This window comes from Sciurus carolinensis, chromosome 3 (genome assembly GCF_902686445.1).
Source record: "Sciurus carolinensis chromosome 3, mSciCar1.2, whole genome shotgun sequence".
NCBI classification, from domain to species: Eukaryota; Metazoa; Chordata; class Mammalia; order Rodentia; family Sciuridae; genus Sciurus; species Sciurus carolinensis.
In genome coordinates this window covers 181,705,265-181,731,643 of record NC_062215.1, presented here as the reverse complement: position 1 = coordinate 181,731,643, position 26,379 = coordinate 181,705,265, and positions in this window count along the sequence as shown.

The window sequence follows — 26,379 nt, the reverse complement described above, 5'->3', positions numbered from 1 at the left end:
CGGAAAGCGGCCATCTCCATACCTGGGGACTTTGCGCTAGAAGGAAGCAGAGAAGGAAAGTGTGCCCACTCACTGGACGGACGCGAGTGCAGAGGAAGAAAGGGTCTGGGCACAGCCAGGCCCACGCAGGCACCGAGATGCCACACCAAAGTGACATCAGAGCCAGTCCCCATGGACCCATCTGGACAAGTAATTTAACTAAATGGAGAATGCAAAGCAGGAAAAGCATCTGTGAAGTTCTTCACACACACGCGCACACACGCGCACGCATACACATGCGCGCATGCACACACACACATGCACGCATACACGCACACGTGCACACACATACACAGGCGCACACACACACACGCACATGCAGGCACAGCAAGAAGAATAAGAAAAGCGTAAGGACGCCGGGACCCCGGGCAGTGTGGAGACAGGAGCGCTCGAAGAGGAGGAGCCCCAGAGGTGGCACTTGGAGGGGCCAGAGCGTGCCCTATTCCTATCCAGGACACTGTTGGGCAACCGCCTGTCCCCACCCCCCAGAGGGTCTTCCGCCACCAGCTAGTTTACAGAAGGTGCCAGCAGACCATTGCTTCCAAGGCAGCACCATGAAAAAAATGGATAACTTACAATAATCATGCATAAAGAAATCAGTCAGCTGTGGAAGTGGAAGATTGAGATGAACGGAATTCCAGAGCGGAGGGGCCTCCCAGGCAAGCCACGTCCAGGGCTGAGGGGCCTCCTGGGCAGAGCCACATCGTGGGACAGGTTCCTCTGGGTTGTGTCCTGAGTCTGGGAAAGGCTGGGGTGCTGGATTTCCCAAGGCACAGGGACTGTTCTGGGGAAAGATGTCGGTGGATATATTGAAAATAATATGGATAAATAATATTATCAATAATAATAAATCATTTCAACAAATATCCAGCCCAAAATAAATGTGCATCTATTTTGTCCCATGGCTCCATTCTTTAGTGCTGGGCTGGTGCAAGAGCTGGAGCCACCGGGCTGGAACACAGTTAGCCCTCCCCTGCCTCATGTGCCAGGGCCCACGTAGGCATCCTTCCTCAGACGTGGGACAGGCGGCTGATTCTAATGCTGCAACCCATTGAATTTGCTCAGTTCCCAATTAAGTTGAGGTGATAAGCTCCTGACCCCTCTTTTCTGAGAGTGGGGAGGGGATCCCCAGAGGGACAGTGACCCTGACTTCAGTCTCCACTGTCTCTGTGCTCACAAGGACTGTCCTAGGATCAGAACTTGTGCAAATACTAAATGTGAAAATATGACTAAGGACTGACTGAGAGGAGTTAGAAGAAGCAGATCCGAAGGTGATCTGGATCCTGGAGCGGCAACACAAGGACTGAAAACAGACAGTTAAACAATGTCAGATACAGCAGAGAGGAGTTGCACCACATGGCTGAAGGTGGAGAATTTCCAAAGAGGATCGAAAGAATCAAACACATTCCAAGTAAAAATGCAGCATCTGAACCAAAGACTCACTGGATGAGTTTAGCAGCAGAGGGGCATGGCAGAAGACCGCACAGGGGGACGGGAAGGCTGGCGCTCAGAGAGGAGGAGACTGGAAAGAGCAGACACGTGAGTGCCAGTCAGGTCAACTAGCACACTTTCATTCAGAGTCCCAGAAGAAGAAGAGAGACGATGAAGCAGGAGATGGCGGCTGGCATTATCCTAAGCTGAAGACAGATTTCAGTCCCTGGATTCAAGAGGTTGGAGAGGTTCTATGAAGCACTGCTCACGCTTTGTGAAAGAACGAGATGCCCAGTGGGTGGTGGGTTAAACCAAGGTCCCCACTATGTGCCTGCTGTATGGAGACCGCGTCAGAAGGGCTTGTCCCAGACTCTGCATTCTTGAAGCCTCTTATCGAGGCTCCTCGTCAGCTCAAGTGCAAGAGACTCACACTGAAGAGGCAGCTCTGAAAGGAGCCAATGCCGAGCAAGGAGCAGGTGACCTGTGAGCCCAACAGGTCTCGCTCCCCAGGAGACGCCCCTCCCTGCAGCTGCAGGCCCCTGGGAAGCAGGCCAGGTCCCTGCAGGCCGTTCCCAGCAATGAAAGTGACAAGACTTCTTAGGAGGTCAGTGCTGTTCTGAGAAAGGCTTTAAGATAGGAAATTCATACCAGGCGAACTGAATAAATGGAACAGACAGAACAGGAATTCAAACTAAGCCTGCTTAGTTTCCTCTAAGAAACAAGGGGCGTGGGGATTGGGCACCAGGACGATGAAACAAGAACAAGACATCCTAAGGAAAAGAGCGAGGGCAGGTCATATAAATGCAATCCTAGGAATGCTCCAAGGAATGCAGACAGAGAGAGGACTTTCTTATTTGTTCTACTTAGTTATACACGACAGTAGAATGCATGTTGACAGATCATACATAAATGGAGTATGACTTCTCATTTGTCTAGTTGTAGAGTTACACTGGTCAGATAGTCCTGTATGCACATGGGGTAATGATGTCTGATTCATTCTACTATCATTCCTACCCCCATGCCCCCTCCCCTCCCTTCACTCCCCTCTCTCTAGTTCAGAATACCTCTATTCTCCCCTCACCCCATTGTGAATTAGCATCTGCATATCAGAGAGAACATTTGGCCTTTGGTTCTTTGGGATTGGCTTATTTCACTTAGCATAATATTCTTCAGTTCCATCCATTTACTGGCAAATGCCATAATTTCATTCTTCTTTAAGGCTAAGCAATATTCCATTGTGTATATATATACCACTGTTTCTTTGTCCATTCATCTTTTGAAGGACATCTGGGTTGGTTCCATAGCTTGGCTGTTGTGAATTGAGGTGCTATAAACATCCATGTGGCTGCATCACTGTAGTATGCTGATTTCAAGTCCTTTGGATATAAACTGAGGAGGGAGATAGCTGGGTCAAATGGTGGGTCCACTCCAAGTTTTCTGAGGAATCTCCATACTGCTTTCCAGAGTGGCTGCAGCAGTTTGCAGTCCACCAGGAATGTATGAGTGTGCCTTTTCCCCACGTCCTCGCCAACAATCACTATTACTCGTACTCTTGATGATTGCCATCTGATGGAGTGACATGAATCTCAGTGTAGTTTTGATTTGCATTTAGCGAAAGGATTTTTTTTTTAAGTATGAAGTCAAGATACTGAAGTAAACTGTCCACTTGTATCAGAGTCTCAGGGAGAAGTGACAGGGAAGGACAGCAGGTTGGAGCGTCTTTGAGGGAAGCGTGCAGCCTCAGTAAGGACCCGCCACAGGGGAATCATGCACTCTGGAGACTCGGGACGTGAAGCTGCACAAAGAGCCTCAGGAACTGCCCCAGCCCCACGGTCCCCACGCTGGAAGCTGGTCCCCAGTGTGGTGCTGTGGAGGTCGCAGGCCCCTCACCCACAGGCCAAGCCACAGGTGACCGCTCTATCCTTCAGCTGACACTCCGGGACGTGGGAGTCTGTGGCAGGGTCCATGTGACCCGGGTGACAAGGCACAGCTCTGTGCTCCAGGAAGCGAGTCCGTGGCGACTCAGTGCAGGCGTTGGGGTCGGAAAGACTCAGGGTGGGTCTGGGTCTGCTGCTCACTCTCTGTGCAGTTGGCGGCAGGCCGCGTGTTCCTGCGGGGCCTCCGCTTTCCCACCTGTGAAGAGGGTGCAAACAGGAGCTCCAGGCTGAAGCGTTCTTGCTGGGACCACATCACCAAATGTGTAGGGTCCCAGGCAAGGGCTCGCCTGGGAATCACACTGCTCGCGCGTCAGAGCCCGGACTCCCCGGGGGGCTGGTGGACTGGGAAGCCCGGTCTCACCCGAGTTTCTGCTGTGTTATTTGCAAAGTCAACACAACCCCCCGGCCGGAGCAGCTGTGCAGAGACAGGTGAGAAGCACTTGCAGGGCCCGGGTCTCAGCAGCTGTGTGGAAAGACACCCAGAGTGGGCGGACCAGGCTCAGGGTGGAGGGGCTCTGGGCTCCATCCTCAGCACCACGTAGAAATAAAACATAAACTACAGCTAAGAAAAAAAATTATAAAAAGAAAAAAAGATGCTATGGAGCAAGGCAGAAGGACGCTGTTGGGGCTCCGTGGGGTCAAGAGCCCCACCAGAGGACGCTGACCTCGGGAACAGAGAGCAGGGTCTGAGCTCACCAGGCAGGGCGGGGGCAGCACTGAGTACCACAGACTAGAGACCGCGTCACTGGGCAGGGCACCCTGAGCAGCCCCGCCAGGGGTGGGGGCAGTAATGGACCAGGGCTCAGGTGCCACTCAGGGATGCAGGGGACTTACCGCGGGCAGGCAGGAGACTTGGGAGTGTTAAACAGAGGTAGCACCTGTCCTGACAGAGGATTCAGGTGGCAGAGTTGGGGACAGGACTGGAGTCAGAAAACTGGGCAGGAAAAGGTGCACAGGATGGCCCTGAGAGTGGCCTCCGGCACCGAGGGGCACATGATGAGCCAGGCCTGGGGGACAGGGATAGGGACAAGCCACACCCAACATGCACTCAGCCAGCCCCGCCGGGCCTGCACCCCAGGAGAGTCCAGGAGCTACGTGGGAGTCTGCAGAAGCCCGAGAGCGGAACGGCAGGTGGGGGACCCGAGGCACCCAGCACGGCTCCTGAAGGCGCGGAGCTATTGTACCCGGCTCCTCAGTGCTCAGACGACAGGAGTAACGCCCCACAGCTGCTACAGATATGTCTTCCCAGCCCCACGTCTCACTTTTGAAAATAATTGGCTTTATTGTGCTGGAAATAGTTGCTGTGTGTATTATATGCATTTTAAGTTGGCTCACACTGACTTTTATGCACCCAATAAATAAAGCTCATTTCATTGTTGGTGATGAGCTAAGTTAACTGGTCGGGTACACAACTAAGTAAACTTTTTGTGCATGGTTGCCCAGTGTTCCTCTGCACTGACACTTCTGCCCCACCTGCAGGGGACAGCCTGAGCCCTGGTTCTGCACACGTGCCTCAGGTCAGGGGTGGGAGCTGGGCCAGAGATGCTGAGGGAACCAGGGTCTGCACGAAGCCGTGGATCTTGTGCAGAACGGGGTCTCCGGCATGCCAAGTCTCCCTTGAGGAACTAGCAAGAGCAGCCCAAGTCCCAGGCCAAGACACCAGAGTGGCCGCACCGCAGCAGGAGCCTGCAGGCTGCTGAGCATGACACCAGGCCTGGCAGCACCTGGTGGGTGGGAGACGCAGGCCCCCAAAGGACATCCAGTCTGTGGTCTCCAACTGGGGCAAAAGGCCCTGCCTCAGGTCTGAAGGGAGGCTTTCTGTGGGGCCTGCAGGACCTCAGACATCCAGGCCTAGAGAGGAGCAGGAAGCTGGCCTGCAAGGACAGCACTGAGAAACCCCCCAACCCAGAGCCCTGAGGCCAGGGTCAGCCCAGAGTGGCCAGGCAGGGCATGGAGTGCTGGAGGCAAAGCAGGAGGGGAGAGAGGCCCACCATCCTCAGGACCGTCCTCCCCAGGAGAACCAGCAGTGAGGGACTGGGGGTGCGGGAAGCACCGAGCCCCACCCTCCCAGGCTGGAAAGGCTCCAGACAGAGCAGGTCAGGCCCCAGCAGGGCTGGTGTGGGGCAGTGAGGCTGGGCAGGGGAAAGGGAGCCAGTGACATCAGCTCCCTGGGGGACACTGGGAGGGAGACCAGTGACCACCCTTTTCCTAGATGTGGGGCACTGAGTCTGGGCAGAAAGGCGGAGCTGGCCTGTGGGGAGGGCGGGAGGGGAAGGCAGGAGGCTTCTGGGCCTCTGCTCGGAGCCCAGCCACCTAGGTCCATACTGAGCCACAGCCTCCAGCAGACCACCTGGTCCAGCCCTTGGGACTGAGGGACAGGGAAGGAGGCAGAGGCTTGCCCCAGGGGGAACTTGGGAGCCAGAGGAGGAGGAGGAGGGGAGGTCACCATAGAATGGCGTCTAGTGTACTGGCAAATGGCCCCCAGGCCAAACATTTCCCTCCGGAAACAGCTTACAACCAGGCACCTCAGGTCCTCTGGGAAAGGGGACCTCGTGTGAATAACTGTGCTGTTCGAAGCACACGGAGCCACAGTCCAAAGCTAATCACCAGAGAAGTTCCCTTTTATTTTAAAAATGCGCACTCTTATATAGGGCTGGGAAGAGGCGGGTTGTTTGGGGCCTGAAACGGGGTGAGAGTTGATTGGGAGAGCCTTGTTGCTGGGGGGCGGGGCGATGGTTGATTGGGTGAGCCTTGTTGCTGTGGGGTGGGGCGATGGTTGATTGGGTGAGCCTTGTTACTAGGGGACAGGGTGATGGTTGATTAGGTGAGCCTTGTTACTAGGGGACAGGGCGATGGTTGATTGGGTGAGCCTTGTTACTAGGGGACAGGGCGATGGTTGATTGGGTGAGCCTTGTTGCTGTGGGGCGGGGCGATGGTTGATTGGGTGAGCCTTGTTACTAGGGGGCAGGGCGATGGTTGATTGGGTGACCCTTGTTACTAGGGGACGGGGCGATGGTTGATTGGGTGAGCCTTGTTGCTAGGGGTCTGGGCAGGATGTCTAGCACCGATTGGGTGCGAGTTCGCGCCGGCAGGAAGAAGTTATGAGGAGTAAAATCAGGAAGAGAAGCTCGGCCAGCACCATGTTGACACCTAAAGTCGGGGGATGACCTTAAAAGCAGGGCTCGGGATGGTCTCTCTGCCCAGGCAGATGGTGGGGCAAGAGAGGAGAGGGGGCCAGGGTGGGAGGGGTCCCCAGGGAAGAAGAGGCCCTGCTCTGTGGACCAGGAACTTCATAAAGTTTAGTTTTGCAAAACAACATCAGCCTTGTTATCCCAGGGGTGGGGCGTGTGTATGTGAGGGGCAGAGGCGGGGGTCCGAGCCCGGGCGCCCTCTGAAGGCAGTACCACAGCCAGGCGTTGCCTCCGGGAAGGCTGGGCCCAGGCCCGGGGCCCCGGGGTGTGCAGAGCCTCCCAGGAGCCTGTGGCTGACCCAGGACTAGGAAGGCAGGGGTCACACGGCCAGGTCAGATGCTGGGGTCTGGCCGGGTGGGCACCTCAGGCAGGCCTTGCCAGGGCTCCACCTTAAATACCCCTTTCGACAACATAGCACACCCGGAGGCCTTGGCCAGGGCTGGCCACCAGTCCCCCACTTCTGCCCACCAGGTGTCAGGAGGGCTGAATCACTTGGGGCTCAGCACCAGGCCTTTCTCCAGCTCCACCTACTACTGAGCAGCGTGTTCCCTGAGCAAGAAGAGCTCAGCACAGGCCCGGCCTTCCAGCCCTGCCAGAGCCCCGCTGTCCTGGGACGTGTGCCCCAGTCCATCCCAGAAGTGCCAGTCCCCAGCTACTAGCCCTTCCTGTGGCGCGCCCCTCACCCCAGCTCCGGCGGCGGTCTCCCCACCACCTTCCCTCCAATGCCTCAGCTGCTGCTCCCGTCTGCTGGACCATGGGCCAGGACATGGTGTCCCCATCGCTCTCCGGCCACTCTGGGCTTGGGCACCATCCACCTTAGGAGTGCACGTGCCCAGTCAGGGTGTGCACCTGGAGGTCACCAGCCCTCATGGGATCATTGTTGCCCCGCGGGCCTTGCCAGGAACAAAGGAGGCCCCTGAGGCCAGTGCCCTTCCATGCCCACCCCCTCCGCAGACCCAGTCTTAGGGTGCTGGGAGGAGGGCCGGCTGGAGGTAGGCAGTGGGCGGCCCCACGTGGGTGTCCCTCCGGCAGAGTGCAGGGTGGGCGGAGCATCCTCCCTGAGGCCTGTCCTGCAGGAGCGTGGAAGACGCAGCCGTGCATCTGCTGAGCTTCAGAAGGCCCACCAGGACCTGCTCAGGTGCTGGTCCACTTGAACTCAAGGGCCGTCTCCTGTCCGAGCACCGGAGCCCTGGACCTCACCCCGCAGCGTACTCTTTCCCGAAAGCTGCCCTTCCCCACCAGAAAAGACGCTGGCCAAGCCAACAGCCAGTGGCCTCCGGGACTGCCTGTCACACCCAGGATGGACACAGCTGGGCACAGGCCCTGAGCCAGAGCTCCCTGAGGGATGCATGGGGAAAGGCCTTAGGGAGGCGTCCCCGGCTTCCGGCGATGCGACCCGGGACCAGCAACCCTGGAGAAGGACGTGCTCTGCTGAGCAGCACTTCTCAGGCTTGTGGGTGTCGGAACCCCTTTACTTTTTGAAGATAATTGCAGACCCTGAAGAGTTCTTGATTAAGTGGCCTATGTCCTCTGATGGCTATCATAAAATAAAACGGGATTTTAAATGCACACTCACTCACTGATTCGTGTAGAAATAAGGACCCACTACATGCTAGCATAGGTAGCACTTTGATGAATGGAACTGCGTATTTAGAAATGATTCGGTGAGAAGGAAGTGTCTTCCCACCTCTGCACGCCTCTGTCGCAGGAGCCGTTTCAGCTGAAGTGAACTGAGGATCCGACCCTGGAAGAGAGAGGGTGTTCCCGCGGGTGTCTGCTTGGCCGCTGCGCCTGTACCCGGCTGGCGCGAGCTTCGTGCACCTGTGAACTTGCCAGCACACCTTCTCCATCCGTTACCAAAATCCGTCCATTTGTCTTGCAGGGTTGGTGTGCTCTCACCCGAGTGTGCAATGTCACAAGGGACCATTTGGAAAATATTTCTTCAGCTGACATGGATTTTCTGAACATTGATGACATTTATCATTCAGTATGTTAAAACGATGGCTTCCATTACTATCTCCATCAGTCTATCAGAAACCCGCAGGGGAGCCACAGAGTTCGTCAGGGAAACACGCCGTCCAAAACTTTGTCCACTGGAGAGCTTTGCTCCTTTGTGCCCTCTGTGGGGTGGGCTCGCCCCGCCCTTCCTGAGAAGGCACCTGCCCAGCGCCAGGTCTGGGTGATGGAGGTGCCTTGCCGTGGCTCCCCTGCACGCACCCCAAGGGCCACGTGGCTCCTGCACAGCACTTTCCTGCACCATCCCTCCAGGACCTGACTCAGGACCATTTGTCCCCATTTGTCATGAGGATGTGGACAGTGGTTTTCATAGCTGTAGCTGCTGCTGCCCACCCGGGACGTCTTTACATCTCATCTGAAACCAGGTAGCGCCCTCTGCAGGATTCCCGGGGTCCAGGGGCTCCTCCTCCACCCGACTGCAGTCCCTCTCCTGGCCACAGCTCTTCGAGCCCTGGCTCCTCCCCACCATGCCCTCACCTCTGACGAGGGCCCTCCATTGCTCTCTGCCTGGCCTCCTGGCAGGGGCCCACAGATGCCCCTGGGCCTGGCTGACACTGTCTTCCAACCCCTCCCTACCCAGGCCTGACCAGAGCAGAGTCCTCATGGAAGCCCCCGGGGCACTGAGGAAGGGCAGGCTTCCCAGGTTCCAGCCTCCGTGACCCCCAACCCCAGGCACTCCCGTTCATGATGCCGCCCCTGGGCAAAGCAGAGTCCCCTGCTCCTTCCCTCTCCTGGTAGCAGATCGCACTCGGGGGAGGTGGAACGTGGACTGTTGCTGCCTGCAGCAACAATCCCGCGGGAAGGAATCGGAGGTGGACTGGGAATGAACTTCTTTAGTGGGCTGCTTTCTTGCTCGCTTGCTTGTTCGCTAGTTTATAGAGGAAGAGAGGCTTTGCTTAGAGGAAGAGAGGCTTTGCTTAGAGGAAGAGAGGCTTTGCTTAATTTTAGAGGTACTACGCTTTCAGAAGAGCTACACTTATCAGAGAGGCTACGCTTTCAGAGGTCTGCTTCTTAGAGGTGAGTCGCTTCTTGGAGCTGTGGCATGCAGCGTGCGGCCTGCAGCCTGCTTCCTGCGTCCTGCGACCTACAACCTGCAACTGCGACCTAGAGGTGCGTGCTAGAGGTGTGTTCTCAGTTCCGCATTCTGCGATCTGTGATCTAGAGGTGTGTTTTTAGTTCTGTCTTGCGATCTGTGATCTCCTCCCAGGTGAAGAGAATGTCTTATATACCCTAAGGCAGCCACTCGGCTTAGGATTAAGTAGCACGGTTGGAGTATGCGCCAATCAAGAAAGAATGAGGAACATCTGTTGACCACTAGTGCAGAGGAGACATTAACTAATCAGGCAAAAGGTCATGAGAGATCACACCGTGTTAACACTAATTATGCGCCACCTCCTGGCCCAACGCCAGCCACCATCTTAGGGCTACTTAAACATGTCTCTACAGTGGACCACTGGACGTGGGGTCTGCCCATTCTGCATGCAAGCAGGACTGGTGGGTGGGGAGCTCTGGGGACAGGACCCTCAGGGGAAGGCCTTTGAGAGGCGGCATCTATATGGGGAGCACAGTCCAAGGGTGCCACATCTCTCCAGTCTGGGGACAGCCCTCCAGAGGGTGGAGGCCACGTCGCTGCAGCTTCCACTTCCGGGGCAGGAGGGAGAGGTCAAGGGTGGCCCCGCCACACAGACAAGCCTCCGGCGCACTGGAGTGACACTGTCATCTCACGTCGGGGGCCTGGCTTGGCCCACGGGCCAGTGCAGAGCTCAGGCTTTCCACGGCCGTCAAGCCCGACCTGCCCCGTGTGTCTGCACACGCGTGCGGGCGTGGAGGCAGGGTCACGCATGTGTGGCTATGGGCGTGTGCACCTGACTGCAGCCGTGCACACCTGTGTGAGTGTGTGGGTGTTTCAGAGGTGGGAACAAGCAGTTTGGAGCCATCTCCTCCTCCCCACACAGAGGTCCGGGAAATCCCCGAGCACAAGTCCAGGCCGCCTCGGGTCTGCTGGGCAGGATGTGCCCGGACCCTCCCACCCCGACCTGCCCTGGGCCCTTGGCTTCCCTCTTGTCCTGGCGCCCCTCCTGGGCAGGACTGGGGAGGAGTGGTCAACACAATGGGCATCGGCGCTGGAGCCCACCCCAGGGCCGTGGCGGGCCTGCGGGGCACAGCCAGGAGCTGGGCAGCCTTTGCTGCCGAGCAGAGCCTCTTCCCCAGGCCGAGGAACTGCCGCCCCACAGAGGCTCCCTCCTGGCCCAGGGAGGGGAGGCCAGCTCGCGGGAGTTTCCCGCCCTGTGCCAGTCAGAGGCTTCTTTATCTTCCTCCCAATGAGACACAAGGCCCAGCACCCGATCAGCGGCTCTCCTGGAGGCCGGGAGGCAGGCCCTGCTAACAGAACTGCTGAGGGCACCCGTGTCGGGCTGGGCGGGAGGAGGATCACCTGGGTCCCAACGACCTGCATGATCGTTTTGCTTGTTTGTTTTCTTCAAGACAGACAGGCCTGCGCAGGCACTTGGTGATCCTTTGGGAATAAACAAGCTATTTTTACTGTACACCAAAGCAAACAGAGTCTTTCTTTCAAACAAATGCTGTTGTTCTGCTTCTGTGGCCCTTTGGGGACACCCTACACCTGTCCTCCTGCACCCCTGCAGAGCCCCCACTCCATCCTGGAGAAGCAGGGACGGCAGCAGGAGCCCAGGGGCCAGGACACCGATTTTGCAGCCAGAGGACAGGCTGGACCTTCAGCTCCCAGAAAAGTTCCTCGTCTGCTCAGGGACACCAACAAGCGCCTGCTAGCCTGTCCCCAAAGGAATGCGCTGGACAGGTATGTGGGTGGCCCTGGTCCCAAGGCTTCCAGCCCCCAGGGTCAGCGAAGGCCCCTGACCTGAGTGAGAGTGACCTTCAGAAACACTGACTTTGAGAGTGGACAGGTCTCAGGAGGCTGACCCATGGAGGCTGGGCGCCTTCCACAGCTCAGGATTCGCCTTTGTGTTTCCCAGCTCCTGCCTCAGCACCCCGACACAGGACAGAGCTGGCACAGGCAGGCTGGGCAGCAGGAGCCAGGCTGCACTCCGCTGCTTGAAGTTCCGGGACAGGGTGCTAGAAAGGCCAGCTGGCCTGTGGCCTGGAGCGAAGCAGTCTTGGTCTCACTCCACAGAGGGCTCCCGCCTCCGCCCTCGAGCCCCTGAGGCAGCACACGCCACCGAGGCCGGGATCCCTGGAGGGGACCCAGCCAGGCCTGCACCCAGACCCTTCCTGCCTCTCCCAGAGGAAGGCGTGTGGGCCAAGCTGGGGCACCAGCCCCAAAGTTTTGGGGGTCCAGCCGGTCCCTGCGGTGTGGTTTGGAGAGCAGGGGGTGGTTGCTGTGACCAGGAGAGAATTGCTTCACTTGCATGCCAACATCCCTCTTAGACATGCTTGAGCAGAGGCTGCAGACAGAGCAGAAGAGCCGAGGACGTGCAACCAGGCCTGTCCCTGACGGGCCCAGAGCTTGGCTCCTGGCAGGCAGCAGAGCCTCATTTGGAAATCCAGCTCCTTGGCCTTCCTTCAAAGAGGGAAGTCCTAGGAAGGAGGAGAGGAGACGGCAGGAGGTGGGGAGAGGGGAAACACCGTGAGAGGCAGGTTTCGGCCTCTGGTTTCTGGAAACCACACTGCGTAGGAGGGTAGGGCAAGGCTGTGTTCTCCGCCTCTGCAGACCCCGTCACACCTGAGGAAACCTTCTCTAGGCCGGCTGGGAGGGGGAGGGGAAGGGCAGGGGAGAGGAGGGGCGGGGGGCAGGGGAGAGGAGGGGCGGGGGGCAGGGGAGAGGAACGATTGCTTAAGACCAGAGTGTAACACAAAACCTCTAAAAAGGCAAAATAGCGTAGCAGAGATGGGAGAAATATTTGTCATAGTAATAAATGTAAATGGGCAAAATTCAACTAATGGAAGGGAAGCCCCTGGGCTCAAATTCCGAAGCTTATGAACACATCACGCACAAGAGATGCTTCTGAGCAAAGAGACCCAGAGAGCGGGGCAGAGAAGACAGCAGCAACCTCAACGAAAGAGAACAAAACAAAAAACAAAAAGAAACAACCACAAGGAAGATCTTTTTTTTTTCTGTGACAAATAATATGACATTAAAATGTTTAAAGCAAAGCCTGCAAGAAACAGCGGGGGACACCCGTGGCCTAGGGTCAACCCACTCCCCTGCCGTTTTCACCAGGCGGGCTCACAGAGCTAACAGGCAGCAGGCACGGAAGAAAAAAGCAGGCGCAGAGGACGTGAGCAGGCGGGCGGGCCGGAGTCCCGAGCAGGCAGCACTGGCGTCAGCACGCGGGGCCAAGCGAGCTGTCAGGACCAGCAGACCTACTGCTGTGGGACTCTCTGAACCTCTAGAGGTGATTATAGAGCCACATAGAGTCAGAGAAATAGTACAAATATCATCCACTCCAAGCCCAGGGCCCGCAGTGACACCTGCAAACCAGCCTCAGAGACAGGACCCTGGCCTGGGTGGAGGCCAGAGAGAGGAATACCCATCGCCAGGGCCCTCCTGCAGGCCTTCCATGGCGCACCATGTCCCCACCCGGACCTGGGACACGAACCTCCCATCCCTACCCATGTGTGACCCAGGATGTCCACAAATGCCAGCAGACAGCTCAGGGTTTGGAGGAGCCTTCCTTCCTTCATGCTGCTGGGCTCTCTGCCCACCCACCCTGGTCCTGCTTCAGCAGTTGGTCCTTTAGTGAACAGGCTGCGGGGCACCGTCAGGCATCTTATTCCCCAGCCTGGCCCCCGCTGCGGGACCTGCAGGTGGGCTCCTGGTCTGGCCATGGCTCTTCTGTGGGTGCCCCTTTCCATTTCTCTATGATACACGCCCGATACTGCGCTTGGTTTGCACGGTGCGGTGGTCGGTGCTTCAGGAAAAGGCACGCCATGTCCCTGAGCAGCGTGGCATTTTACCCTCCGCTGGCCGGGTTGGGGACCTGGCTCCTCCATACCCAGGGACTCCAGCGTTGCCCTTGGGGTGATCCGGCCACCCTGAGGTCGTTCCCTGACGTCCACACTTGAACTGGTTCCCAGTGGCTCCGTGTGTTTCCTGCCCTCGCGGGGTCATCTCTGCCCGTTCTCCAGCTGAGCTTTCCTTGCCCTGCTTTGGAGTGCTGTCCCCTAGTCCACTCACAGCAGGTCTGTGTCAGGGACGTGGCCTGGTGCCTTTCTCCAGGGACGCGGGCTCCGGCCTCTCACAGGAGCCAGTTTTTAACAGTAACAAGATCCAACTTATCAGATCTCCCCTCTTTGATTCTGGCGTCAAGTCTAAAAGTATTTTGTGCTCCCCAGGACTTCCTACTTTTTTCTTGAGGCTTGTAGCTCCACATTTCACCTTGGGGTCTCCCATCCAGGCTAAGTTGGGTTTTGCATCAGGTTTGGTTGAGCACAGTTTGGTTGCGTCTGTGACTTTGGATAAATGGTTTCACTTCTAGCTCGTCACGTGTGTGACTGTGTGACCCTGGTGCCAGGCCCGGTCTCTTCCTGATACTGGCAGTTTGTGTCTTTTCTCTGTATTTAAATCAGTCTTGTTAGAGGTTTATCAATTGTATTGATTTTTCTCAATGAGTTATTTTCTCAATAGTTTTCCTCTTTACTATTTTATGGATTTCTGCTCTTACTATTTACTATCTTCTGATTGTTTCACTCTTTTTCTAGTTTATTAAGATAGAGATTCACACGATTGACTTGGCATTCTCCTTTTTTCTAATGCAAGAAGTATTAATTTGTAAAAGTCTTTCTCAGCTCCTTCCCACATACCTTGATATGTGGTATTTTATTTTCATCCTGTTCTACAGATTTTTACAATTTCCTTTGGCATTTCCTCTTTGACCTGAGGATTATTTCAAAATGTTTTATTTGAATTCTGAGTCTGTAGAAAGTTTCCTGTTTCCTCCTTTATTGATTTCTGATTCCACTATGGTCAGAGGACACGTTGTGGGCTTGCCTTGTGACCCAGGAGATGGCCTGTCTTGCCGAGTGAAGTGGACTCAGCTGGTCTCACCCCACATGGCTGCCCCGACTGTGAGGCCAGCTTTCCGTAACTGCCTGGTTTTCCAGCTGGAGCTTCCCTTGCATGCTGAAGCGGAGGCTCGGAGGATCCGGCTGTCACTCAGGTCCTCTGCTCCTCTCTCAGGCTCACGTGGGAGTTTGTGTCTTCCTCGGGAAGCAAGCCTCTGGGCTGTTGGTCACTATTAGATTTATTTTATTTAAAGTCTGCTTTGCTTTGTCTGATATTCACAGATCTCCTCCTGCATCTTTTTAAAATTATTGTTTGTAATTATCAATATTTTCCCATCCTTTCTTGGCACATTTTCCTTCGGGTTTATTTTATGTGGTGTCTGCTCAGCTTATTAAGTCTGTAAGTTTATTTTTATCACATCTGGGGCTCTTCTAGCCAGGGCATTTCAGAATCCTTTTTTAGTTCACTTTCCTCTCTCTTCTCCTTCTGGGACTCCGGTGACGCAAACATCAGCTCTCATCACATCAGCCCGATGTCAAGAGGATTCCTTCTTGCCGTTCTGTTTTCTCTCTGTCATTCAGACTGGATTATCTCAGTTGATCCACTCTGAGGTTCAGTACTGCCAGGTTTATGTTGAGGGCCGTCTTGGACAAGATGGCACATGGGAGTGAGCCAAAGGGCGCTGGCTGCCAAAATGAGGAAGTACCTAAAAGGCTGTTTGCTGTTACTAGTTCCTTGGAGACTTATGACGTGTGAACGCCAGGCTCAAGGATTGGCTATCTAAAATCATGCCGTGTGTGGACAGCTCGTGATTCATATAGTGCTATGCTGACATTCCCCTACATGCTCTCCTGAGTGAGAGAAAGCTTTGCTATGATTGGCTGATAAGCTAGGAGCCTGGGGGAGGAGAGGAGGAAGGCGGAAGAAGAAAAAAACAGGAGACAAAGAACCGGGGAGGGCACAATAAATCGCATCAAACTGAAGATTAGTGGTGTCTCCTTTCTCCGTGCCACTTCCGCTGGACAGAACAGGTTTAGTCCTCTCCACTATCACAAAGTTTTTTATTTTATTTACGGTATTTGTCAGTTCTACCATTTCCTTCAGTTCTTTCTTATGATTTTTATTGCTTTAAGTTTTATTGTAATTTGTTTCAGAATAAGTTATAACTACTTGTTGGAGCACTTCTATGATTTCTGCTTTAAAAACCCCTTTCAGATAATTCCAACAGCAGAGTCTCCCACTGTGGGTGCCTGGATTCTTTTCTTGTGAAGCTGCGATTTCTGTGCTCTTCATAGGAGACTTCCCACTGCCCTCTGGGCATCATGACTATAGACGAGTCTTCTCTAGTGGCGGGCAGTCTACAGGGGATGTGGCAAGGGCAGGTGGTGTGCGCGGGAGGCGTGTGGGTGGAGCTCAGCCTGGGCTCACTTCTTCCTCTCTCTTCCTTCACGCCTCTGAGTGGGGGTTGCAGATCAGCTCCCCACCAAGCCCAGCTGCTGCAGAGGAGGGCCAGGGCCGTGCCAGCCCAGCTGCCTTGCTGCTGGGGTAGAACAGCAGGAAGCGACAGCACCGTGCAGGAGACCTCGTCCTGTGGGAAACCACCCACCAGGGGAGGTTTCTGGGCAGCAGACTTCAGGGACGCTCTCAAGTCCCACGTCTGGAGGCAGTAGGACAGTCACTGGGCCAAGCCACTGAAATGCAATGGGTGTGGCACCTGCCTCTGCCCCACGGGTGACCTTCAGAGGTCCCCTGGAGCCAGGGCTGGGCCCGGGGCCTAGGCTGCAATGCGCTGCTCCACATGAGCCTCTGGAGGGGCACGTGCTTGGATGAGGTGGCTCGTCCGGGGCAAAGGAAATTCCCAGAGGGACCCCAACAGTAGCCATCAGCAGCCAACAGTCAGTACCTCAGTCCTGGGGCTCAGAGTGCCGTCCAGTACGGTTGCCCCATGTCGTCAGACTGTGGGCCTGTGGCCAGCCAGGCCTTGCAGGGCAGCTCCCGGGACTCAGCTCTCTCTTCCTCGGGAGGGATGAGGGGGCCACCGCTGTGGTCCCAGCCCTCCTTGACCCAAGAACCTCGCCGCCCTGGACAGCACCTCTCTTGGAAAGGTGGCTCCCAGGGGCCAGAGCCCTGCTCCCTGACCTTCCACACGACGCTCCAGAGCACCAGGGGCACCAGCTGTTATTCTCACCCGCTCCTGCCCCCTCCTGATGACCGGCCAGCATGGTGGCTCCCTCCCCGGCCTGCGGGTCTCTTGGCTCAAGGCTCACTGAGACCCCCTGTGTCCCTGTGGAAGGGTGACCCTCAAAGCCACGAACTTTGGGCCCAAAAGTCTACTCGTGAGGACAGAAGCACCAATCCTGATAGAGTGACTCCGTGTACCTGCCAACGGGGACACAGTGCGGCTGAGGCCGCGGTTCCCTGGCTGCGAGGGGGCTGTGTCGGGTTATCTGCTCCCGCGGCAGGCACACGGTCACCTTCTGAAGGCCCACAGGTGCTGTCTCATGCCTAGACCAAGCCTCTCTTAGGGTGCCTCTCAGCTGCAAATCCGACCCCCCTCGGTCCCCTCAGCCCGCCGTCAGGGGCTCCTCCCCAGCCCAGCCCGAATCTGAGCCTCACTCTCCTGCGTGGGTCCCTGGACTCCTGTGGCCGCTGGGCCTCTGCTGCCCTCCCTGCCTCCCACTGAGTTCTTTAGCAGCATTTTAACACCGGGCAGCAGAGCCACGTCTGTCACAAACTTTAAAAGCAGCCACACTCTGGGTCCTCCCTGGCAGGGCAGTGAGGATGAACCCCACCCCTTCCCAGCCCCTCTGCCCAGGGAAGGAGGGGAGCACAGGGAACCGGGGGGCCCCCAGCCAAGCCTGGCTTCTGTGCACAGCTGGGAAGCCACCCTGGGTTGAGCCCTGGAGCAGAGGCCAGGTGTGCACGACCGGGGTCTCTGCTCCCAGTCACGGAACCCGCAGGTCCCCGGCACACCCCGCGGTCCTCTGCACTTCAGCACCAGATCGCCCTGTCCTGGGGAGAGACCAGGCCTCAACCCGCCCTCTGCACCCAGAGGCCGCTTGCCTCGCTGGAGGGGATCAACCTCCGGGTGCTAAGAGCCTTCCGTGTGGCGTGGCGCAGTGCGCAGGCCCCGAGTCTGGGGTGCACACACCACGGTGGTGTCCGCCTCCCGCCCTGCAGAGGTCACGCACGTTCTAAAGGAGGTTCCGGGTCTGTCCGCACCTCCAGAGGCAGCGACTCCCGGCAGGAATCAGGAATCTGCGTGCTTCAGTTTCAGGGACGCCCTGGTGAGGAAGCTCCAGAGTGCCCGGGGGACGCCACCGGCTCTCCAGGGCCTGGCGCTCTGCACTGGGGCTCCTGGCCCTGCTCAGGGCTTTCGGAGACCGAGCTCCTTCGGAGGCGCGCCAGGCAACCGCAGCAGCAAAGGCGGCCTCCAGGGATTGCGGGACAGTGGCGGCTTGCCAACCTGTCACGTTCCCCGTCTTCACTGTGTGATGTCTCTCTTAGGAGGACCACACGTCTGCTTCTGCTTCATGAGATGAAAGCAAAGGTTCGGGTATGGGTGAAGCGTGTTGAGGCAGCACCGGACGGGGGTGGGCAGATGGCTCAGCTGTGGGGGCACAGCAGAGGCTAGCGGAAGCTCTGTGGGGCCAAGTGGCCATCTGCAGGGGCAGGAGGGCTCTGCTGGGCAGGGCTGGCCCAACTCCCATTCTCTGGCTCACAGGTGGCTCTGGAGGGCCCTGTGCCACAGCTCACGGCAGATGTGCACTTGAAGTGCCTGGTCACAACGGGCGTCTGCAGATGCCAAGCCACGGGCCTTGCTCACACCAGGCTGCACTAGGGATGGAGAGGACAATGGATTCCTTCTACGATGTGCCCCCTGGAGCATAAACTACCACAATCAAGTCCTCCTCCAGTTCTCAGCTCACGGTACCCACCAGGAAAGGGAAAGGCCGGTGTGATCACTGCCCAGGGGCCTCAGGCTGACCGGGGCTAAGAGTTTGTAAGCGGAGCAGGTAAAAGGGCAGGAGGAGGGACCCTGCAGTGCAGCACTGCTGGTCACCCAGAGCCACATCCAGCCGAGGGTGTGTCACCAAGAGGCCACACTGTTCCAGTTTGGGGCCCTGCCCCTGAGCACCCAGCTCCCAAGGCTTCTCCCAGGGTGGACTTCTCCAGAGGACTGCAGGGGTACTTCCTGGGAGTTCACGCCCACCCATGGCCGGTGGGGCTGTGCAGGCCAAGCCCCCTTCCCAGCACACAACCACAGTGCACCCCCGGCTCCCTGCAGGGCCAAGTGGAGCGGGACTCCTGCTGAATCAGGCCCCGGGCCCACTTCCCTGGCCCTGCTTTCCCCAGCATCCTTTTAGGTCGGGTGCTGTGACTGCAGGTCAGGTCTCCTGAACCCAGGGAGAGAGCTGAGGTGACCCGGAAGGTTCCCAGCCGAAGTGGAGCCTGAGAGCGGTGTGGGAGTGGGGGCTGCAGGCCTCACACCGCGGCATCAGCGGGAGACTCCGCTCCCGGCAGGGGCCCCGCCAGGGATTGTGAAGTGGGCCCTTGAAGTGGCTCTGAGTAGGCCCTTCGCACCCTGTACCTGGGGCCAAGTGACCCCTCTGCAAGCCTTCCCTGCTGGCTGGTTGGCGGCAGGGCGCCCCGAGCAGAGAATGCTGAAGGCCGCTGCACACAGGCAGGTCTGAAGCAGCCAACAGGGGGCAGGGAGGCTGCTCCTGGGGGAGGCAGCGTGTGCCTTGGGAGGAGCTGAAGGTCTGCAGTTTGAAAGGAGAGCAAACGTGTTTCTTCAAAGCGCACGAGGCAGGAGTGGCGCCCTGCACGGAGGTCGGGACCTAGGGAGCAGAAACCAAGCAGGACTCAGGCAGAGGATGCCCTCCAGGCTCCCCTCCCTGTGGAGCAGAGCTGGTAAACCGAACCCTCGGGTCTGCCGGAGGGAAGCCCGTCCACGCGGGGCCCTGGGACAGAACCACGCTGGGATTCTCACTTGGCGGCTCTCCCACCTGGGCAGCTGGGTTTGCACCTTGCTCCAGGAGGGGGTCACCCTTTAGGGGCCTGGGGTGGGACACTGGACCTTCAGGAGCCCCCCATCTTGATAGGGCTCTGCTTCCCTGGTGTCCCATGCTGTGGGCTTGGAAGGGCTCAGGTGGCCACGTGCCCTGCGGAGACGTCTGCTTATATTTCGGGTGGATTGGGTGGCCCGGCCCACCCAGCCTCCCAGGCAGACAAGCAACTCCTCTCCTGACTCTCCACCCTCACCCTGCCCCCAACACCACCTGGTCCCTGGGTCGAGCACGTTACCGACCCGCCTCCCGCGCCAGACACCCGGCAGTTCCCCAAGGCTCAGCGCTGTTTAGAGAGCGGCTCTGACCCACACCATTTGCAGGCCGATGGTTAGCTGTTTGTGTCTTTGTTTAATGCCCTCGTTCCTGGCTCCGTCTTCGTGTTATACCTTGTAATCACTTTGATTACAGCTTGCACACTGACTTTTCACATAAGCACCTCCAACCTTACAGGCAACTCGGTTACTTCCATTACTTAAAACATGCGATTGGCGCCTCTGGTTGCCAGTGGTTCCTGCAGCGTTTTCCAGACATTTCATTTCCAGGAGAACCTGGGGCCCTGGAGCACGAGCGGATGGGCCCGCGGTTTGCCCTCTTGGGATCGCTGGCCCCAAATGCACAGAGGGAGTGTCTACCAAGAAGGAAAGCGTAGTGTAGCCAGGGTCAAGGGGGTCCCAGGCCCCCAGCCCAAGCCCCTGCCCACCAGCCCCGGGCAGGTCTTGGCTCCGTCTTGCACACAGAGGACTGGCAGTGTGCAGCACCCTACCCTGGGTGGCAGAAGCCGTGGGCGGCACAGTTACAGTGAGAACCACTCTCAACCCAAGGAGTCCATGACATTTCCCAGAAGATGGAGCGTTGCCTCAGAAAGCCAGCAAACCTCAGGCCCACCTCAGAGCTGGGTGCTCACTGCTGCCGTTTCTCTAACCATCTTCACACGTAGGGTGAGGCTCAGCATTAGTAAGACCCCAACAGGACGTTATCACATACTGAGCGACTCAGAACACCATGCTGCTCAGTCAGAGTCTCTGAAGGCGAGATGTCCAGCTCAGCTTCGGTGGAGATCCAGGGTGTCCAGGGCTGTAAGCCACCCTGAGACTTCACAGGTCAGGGCTCTGGGTCTCCAACCATTCAAAGTGGGAGCACTGGAGGCAGGGGTGACGTGAGTGGACGTGTGTGACTCCTCCTGGGAGCACTAGGAGGTGTGGTGACGTGAGTGGACGTGTGTGACTCCTCCTGGGAGCACTAGAGGCAGGGGTGACGTGAGTGGACCCGTGTGACTCCTCCTGGGAGCACTAGGAGGTGGGGTGACGTGAGTGGACGTGTGTGACTCCTCCTGGGAGCACTAGGAGGTGGGGTGACGTGAGTGGACGTGTGTGACTCCTCCCGGGAGCACTAGAGGCAGGGGTGACGTGAGTGGGCGTGTGTGGCACTAGAGGCAGGGGTGACGTGAGTGGACGTGTGTGACTCCTCCTGGGAGCACTAGGAGGTGGGCTGACGTGAGTGGACACGTGTGACTCCTCCTGGGAGCACTAGGAGGTGGGGTGACGTGAGTGGACGTGTGTGACTCCTCCTGGGAGCACTAGGAGGTGGGGTGACGTGAGTGGACACGTGTGACTCCTCCTGGGAGCACTAGGAGGTGGGGTGACGTGAGTGGACGTGTGTGACTCCTCCTGGGAGCACTAGGAGGTGGGGTGACGTGAGTGGACGTGTGTGACTCCTCCTGGGAGCACTAGGAGGTGGGGTGACGTGAGTGGACGTGTGTGACTCCTCCTGGGAGCACTAGGAGGTGGGGTGACGTGAGTGGACACGTGTGACTCCTCCCGGGAGCACTAGGAGGTGTGGTGACGTGAGTGGACATCTGTGACACATCCTGGGAGCATTTTGAGGCTGGGGTGACTTGCGTGCCACCTTTTCCTTGGGTGAGAAGATGCCACGGAGGCCTTAGAATGTGCTGTGGCTCTGGAGGTCACAGCTGCTCCCTCCTGGGGTCCTTTGAGGTCTCCTGGGAGGACTGGGTTCAGAAGGGGCTGGCGTGGCGAGACCTGTCGGGACTTCGGACATGGAGGATGCAGTGGCACAGAGTGGGTGACTCTGGTCCAGAAGGACCTCAGAGAGGAAGGGAGCTAGCATTGACCAGCTGATAGGCTTGGGTGGCAGGTGACGGAGGGCCTGTGGGAGGCCCCTGCGGGACACTGCTCACATGGGGGTCGTGAGCCAGGACTGAGACTCCACCGTGGGGAGCCTCGCTGGCTCGCCCGCTGGAGGACACACTTCCCAGGAGCCGAGGGGATCGAAACAGAAACACTTGCCACCTCAGAGTCCTGGAGCTGCTGAGCAGGTGGCCCTGGCCCAGGTCCCTCATCATGGCCACCAAGCTGTCATCTGAAGGTTCACCTGGGGATGGGGAGTCACATTGTCACAAGCACACTGCTGGCAGGATGGGTTGGGGTCCTTGCTCTCCTTTGCAGGTGGCTTCCCTGGCAGGAGGCATACAGGCAGGTGAGGTAGGTGCCCTCTGTCACTGTGTCTTTCAGTCTAGCCACAGAGGTGACATCCCACCACTCTTGGCCACCAGACCAACATGCCTGCCATGTAGGAGGCCCTGGCAGGGCATGGCTGCCCGGGGGGTCCATGGATCCACACCACGCCTGACAAGCCTAGGGCACTCCCTGTGGCACCTGCCGAGGGTAAGACGCTCAGGGTTCCATGCCCTAAGTAACACGGCTGCCCTGCCTGGTTCACACCTGGCCCAGGACAGCTGGCACTGACCTGCTCAAGCCTCCCTGGAACCCAAAGGTGGTGCCTCGCCCCCCAGGCTGGTGCAAGGAGGCCGGTCCGGCATGGTCCCGGCACCCAAGGCCTCTGCCATGGTCCTCTGAGCGACCAGCAGGGAGAGGGGAAGAGGAGGCGAGGGGTCCACCGCTGGGGTCAGCCGGATGCTCCGACACCAGTCCAATGACACTTCAAATAGACAAAGAAAGGTCATGGGACACATTTGCACCAAAAAGCCATTTGCCGTTTAACTGAAACGAACCTGCAACTCGACTCCTGCGCTTCGTCGGGCGGCCCCGTGGCAGGTGGGGTAAGAGTGTCCCCAAAGCCAGCTCTGCCCATTCTCCACTGGTCCTCTCATTGTCCCCATGCCTGACTTTGATGACAAACACCTGCACCTTAGTCACAGGGCTGCCATGGGCTGCTGGAACCTGTTCTGTCCAGCAGGGCCTGCTGAGTCCCTGTGCAGAACCACCCAGCGGGTCCCAGGGCACTAGGTAGCCAGTGACCAGCTCCCTCACTCGCAGCCAAGACTCCCCCGCAGGACTGGGCGGCCTTCTGTCTCACAATGTCCCCCGAGGGGTCGCTGCCCCTTCCCACAATCAGGTCCCATTGCTGCCAGCATCTGGCGCCCACCAGGGTGGCGTCCCCCTCCACTCCTTACTCAGACTCTGCTTCTGGAGACCCTGGCTGAGACATGCCCCAGCCGAGCCCAGAGACGGCCTTGGCAGAGGTGGAGACCCCAGAAAGGGAGCCTAGGAGGCCCAGCGCCCAGGGCCAGGGCTGAGGCTATGGAGGTAACAGTGACCGCGCCAGCTGCCATCTGAAGGCCTGTGTCCCCAACATCATTTGCTGAGTCTCCAGGCGGTGGTCTTCAGAGGCGAGGCCCTGGCGAGGTGCTGGGTCATGCGGAGGAGCCCACGGCCGGCCGGTGCGCTGAAGGGGGCCGAGGGGTCCCATCCCCCAGATGCCACGAGGAGGCGCCAGCCTGAGAAGGGGACCTCGCCAGGCACCCAGCCTGCCAAAGCTGGTCTTGGACCTCCCACCCCAAAACTGAGAAATAAACTCCTGCGGTTTTTAAGTCACCAGTTTGTGGCATGTGACAGCAGCCTGAATGGACTGTGCCACCCCACAGAGAAAAGCCTGTGCCAGGGCAGGTCCTGGGAGACGGCTCGTCACAGGCTCCGGGTGCCGCTGCCCTGTCTTTACCACCTCCCACCAGGCAGGGTCCCTGGCCCTGTCTGCACCCGGCCGCAAGCCAATCGTCTGCACATTGAAGACTTCCCGGCAGCAGCTCTGACCGCACGCTTCCCTCCTACCCGTACAGTGCCGGGTGGCAGGCCACCGAGGATTCTGCTGTCACTGGGGGGGCCCTTCTGGCTCCCTGTGTAATGAAGCAAAAGACCCCCAAGCCCAGCTGTGAGACAGCCTTAGCAGGAAGGGACTTGCAGAGCCCACCTCAGAACCGGGTTTGACCGGTGTGCAGCTGCCTGGGTTCCTGCTGCCCTGGGCAGGTGAGGTGTGGCCAGGACTGAAGATGTGGCTTTGAGTTGGAATGTCCTCCCTCCAGCCAGCAGCCTGACTGCCACCAAAGTCTCAGCCTGTGCTGGGCAGTCGAGCATTAAACCTCTAACCGAGAAACTGGAAAGGTGAGGGCTGCTTCTCCAGGTCAGGGAGGGAAACCCCCTAACAGCTTAGGGAAACAGGAAGCAGCACAGGAACAGGTTCCCTGGTGTCAGGAGCGTGTTTACAACTTGATATATGCCCAACGTCGCGGTGCATCACTGTTGTGTTAATGGACAATTACGATTCTCCCGCTCTCCACAGCAGGTCTCATTAAATCTAAGCAAACATTTGGTACTTAGGAGCTCTGCGTTACAAATCTAATTAAGACTCCATAAAATAAATAATTCAAGTCTGCATTCAACCATCCCATTATCTCACATGGTATATGATTGCTGCTTTATTAAACAACAACAAAGGAAAACGCGTTCCAAGTGGCTCTGTCCGTTTGTTTGGGAGTTGGCAGAACATGAGACTCAATCACTTGCAACAATGCTCATCCTCAGAAGACCCCAGCTGCACGTGCACAATGACACAGGCACGTTCTCCACCGAACCTCGGAAACAGGAGCCTGGTCCTCTGGGGCCGCCACAAGGGCTCCCTTGTTTTGGTCTGGGAGTCTGGAGACCAGAGGCTGGTGGGTGGACTGATGAGTGAGAGCTCAGGGCTGGCAGGGATCCCAGGTGGCTGAGGCGAGGACCCATGTCCTCCTGGGAGCAGAGGGAAGCCCAGGATGACAACCAAGGATTCTAGAAACAGGATGGCTTTCCAGTTAATCACCGTCCAAAAGCTTAGCGGAAGGAGGGAAAAGGGCTCTCGGAAAGCAACACACAGACCCAGAACACTGGGTCTGTTCCCTGCCTCAGGGATGGATGGTGGCTTTCTGGTCCCCACACCTCCAGGGGTCCAGGGACAGACTTTTCCCCTCGGAATCCTCAGGACCAGGAGCCTTCACTGGAAATCTGAGTACTAAATGCAGTGTGTGAAACCTAAGATTAGCCTGGTTTCCTCCAAAATCCGGGCAGAAATTATCTTTCCTGCTTCCTGTAAAAAAGAACCTGAGACACTGGCTGAAGGCAGCTTTTGGAGGTGGGCCTCCCCACACTGGAGCTCATGAGCTCCAGCGTGCCACTCAGCTCCCCTCCAACCCAGGACCCTGACTTCTGGGCTCAAGTCTAGGAGTGGCTCGCTAAAGCGACGTCTCTGCTCAGGGGTCCCAAGGGGACCCGGACACCCAGGGATGGGTGGCAGTTCCAGAGCTCTCTTAAGGGAAAATTTGATGGCTTTGCTTTTACTACAGATACGCAAAATCAAAATGCCAGTTGCCTTCCAAGCAAAGGAAAATATAATGAGCTACGGTGCCTTTGAGACTGCAGGCTCCACATCCACCTGCATCCTCCTGGCCCGGGAAGATGGGGGCTGTCAGTTAAAATGGTTCTTTACAAAGGAGCCATCAAAAAAAGGAACAGATCAACCTGGGTGGGGCGGAAAGTCCTCACCGTGGCCGAGTAACTCTGTAGTCCCCGAGCAGGCTTAACCCTCCGGCTCTCGCCAGGTGAGTTCCACGTTTGTCTTCCCAAGTCAGATCAGGCCCACCGAGTCCTCGGTCGCTTCCGCTCCACTGGCAGCTGGCGCATCGCCCGTCTTGCTCTGCAGCGGGAGCTTGCTGGCCCTCACCACGGGACAATCTGCATCTGACCATGTAGGTTCCTCAATGAGCTGTGACTCTGGCTTCCAAACGAGTGTGAAATAACAGAGCAGATACCATCAATAATATCAAGGCCCCTGGGACACGGCGGTGACTGGGAGGGCCCATCTGCCTGTCTCATGAAGACAGCCGTGGCAGTCCTGTGGTGCGGCGGACAGCTAACGCCACGTGCCCACCTGCACAAGCAGCGACTGCCCGGTCGACACAGGCGAGTCCCACGTTGAGGGATGGTCAGGACAAGCAAGGTGACTGAGTTGGTCGTGGTTCTTGGCTGCAGCCTCCGTGGCTGGTTAAGTAGGAAAGAGTTGATGAGAAAACATCTCGTGCTTTACAGAACCCAGAGGGAGACACGGGCGCGGGTCTGAGCGCCACAGGAAGTGACCCTGCAGGCACACACGATGCGTCTGCCCGTCACTATAGGGCAGGGTCCTGGGGGAGGAGCAGAAGAGCAGGAGGCCCCCCCAGCCTCCCTGAAGCAGGAGACCGGCTGCAAGGCTCACTTCTGTCCGAGTCCTCGGGCCTGGTGCTGGAGGACCCAGGTCATGCTCGCTGCGAGACCTCTGGGAAATGTGGTCTCAGGGCAGCCGGGCTGGACAGCCCAGGAAAGCAAGCCCAGAGGCGCCGGAGGGTGAGGCTAGGAAGCAGCCCCCTGGCGACTCTCCTGAGCTCA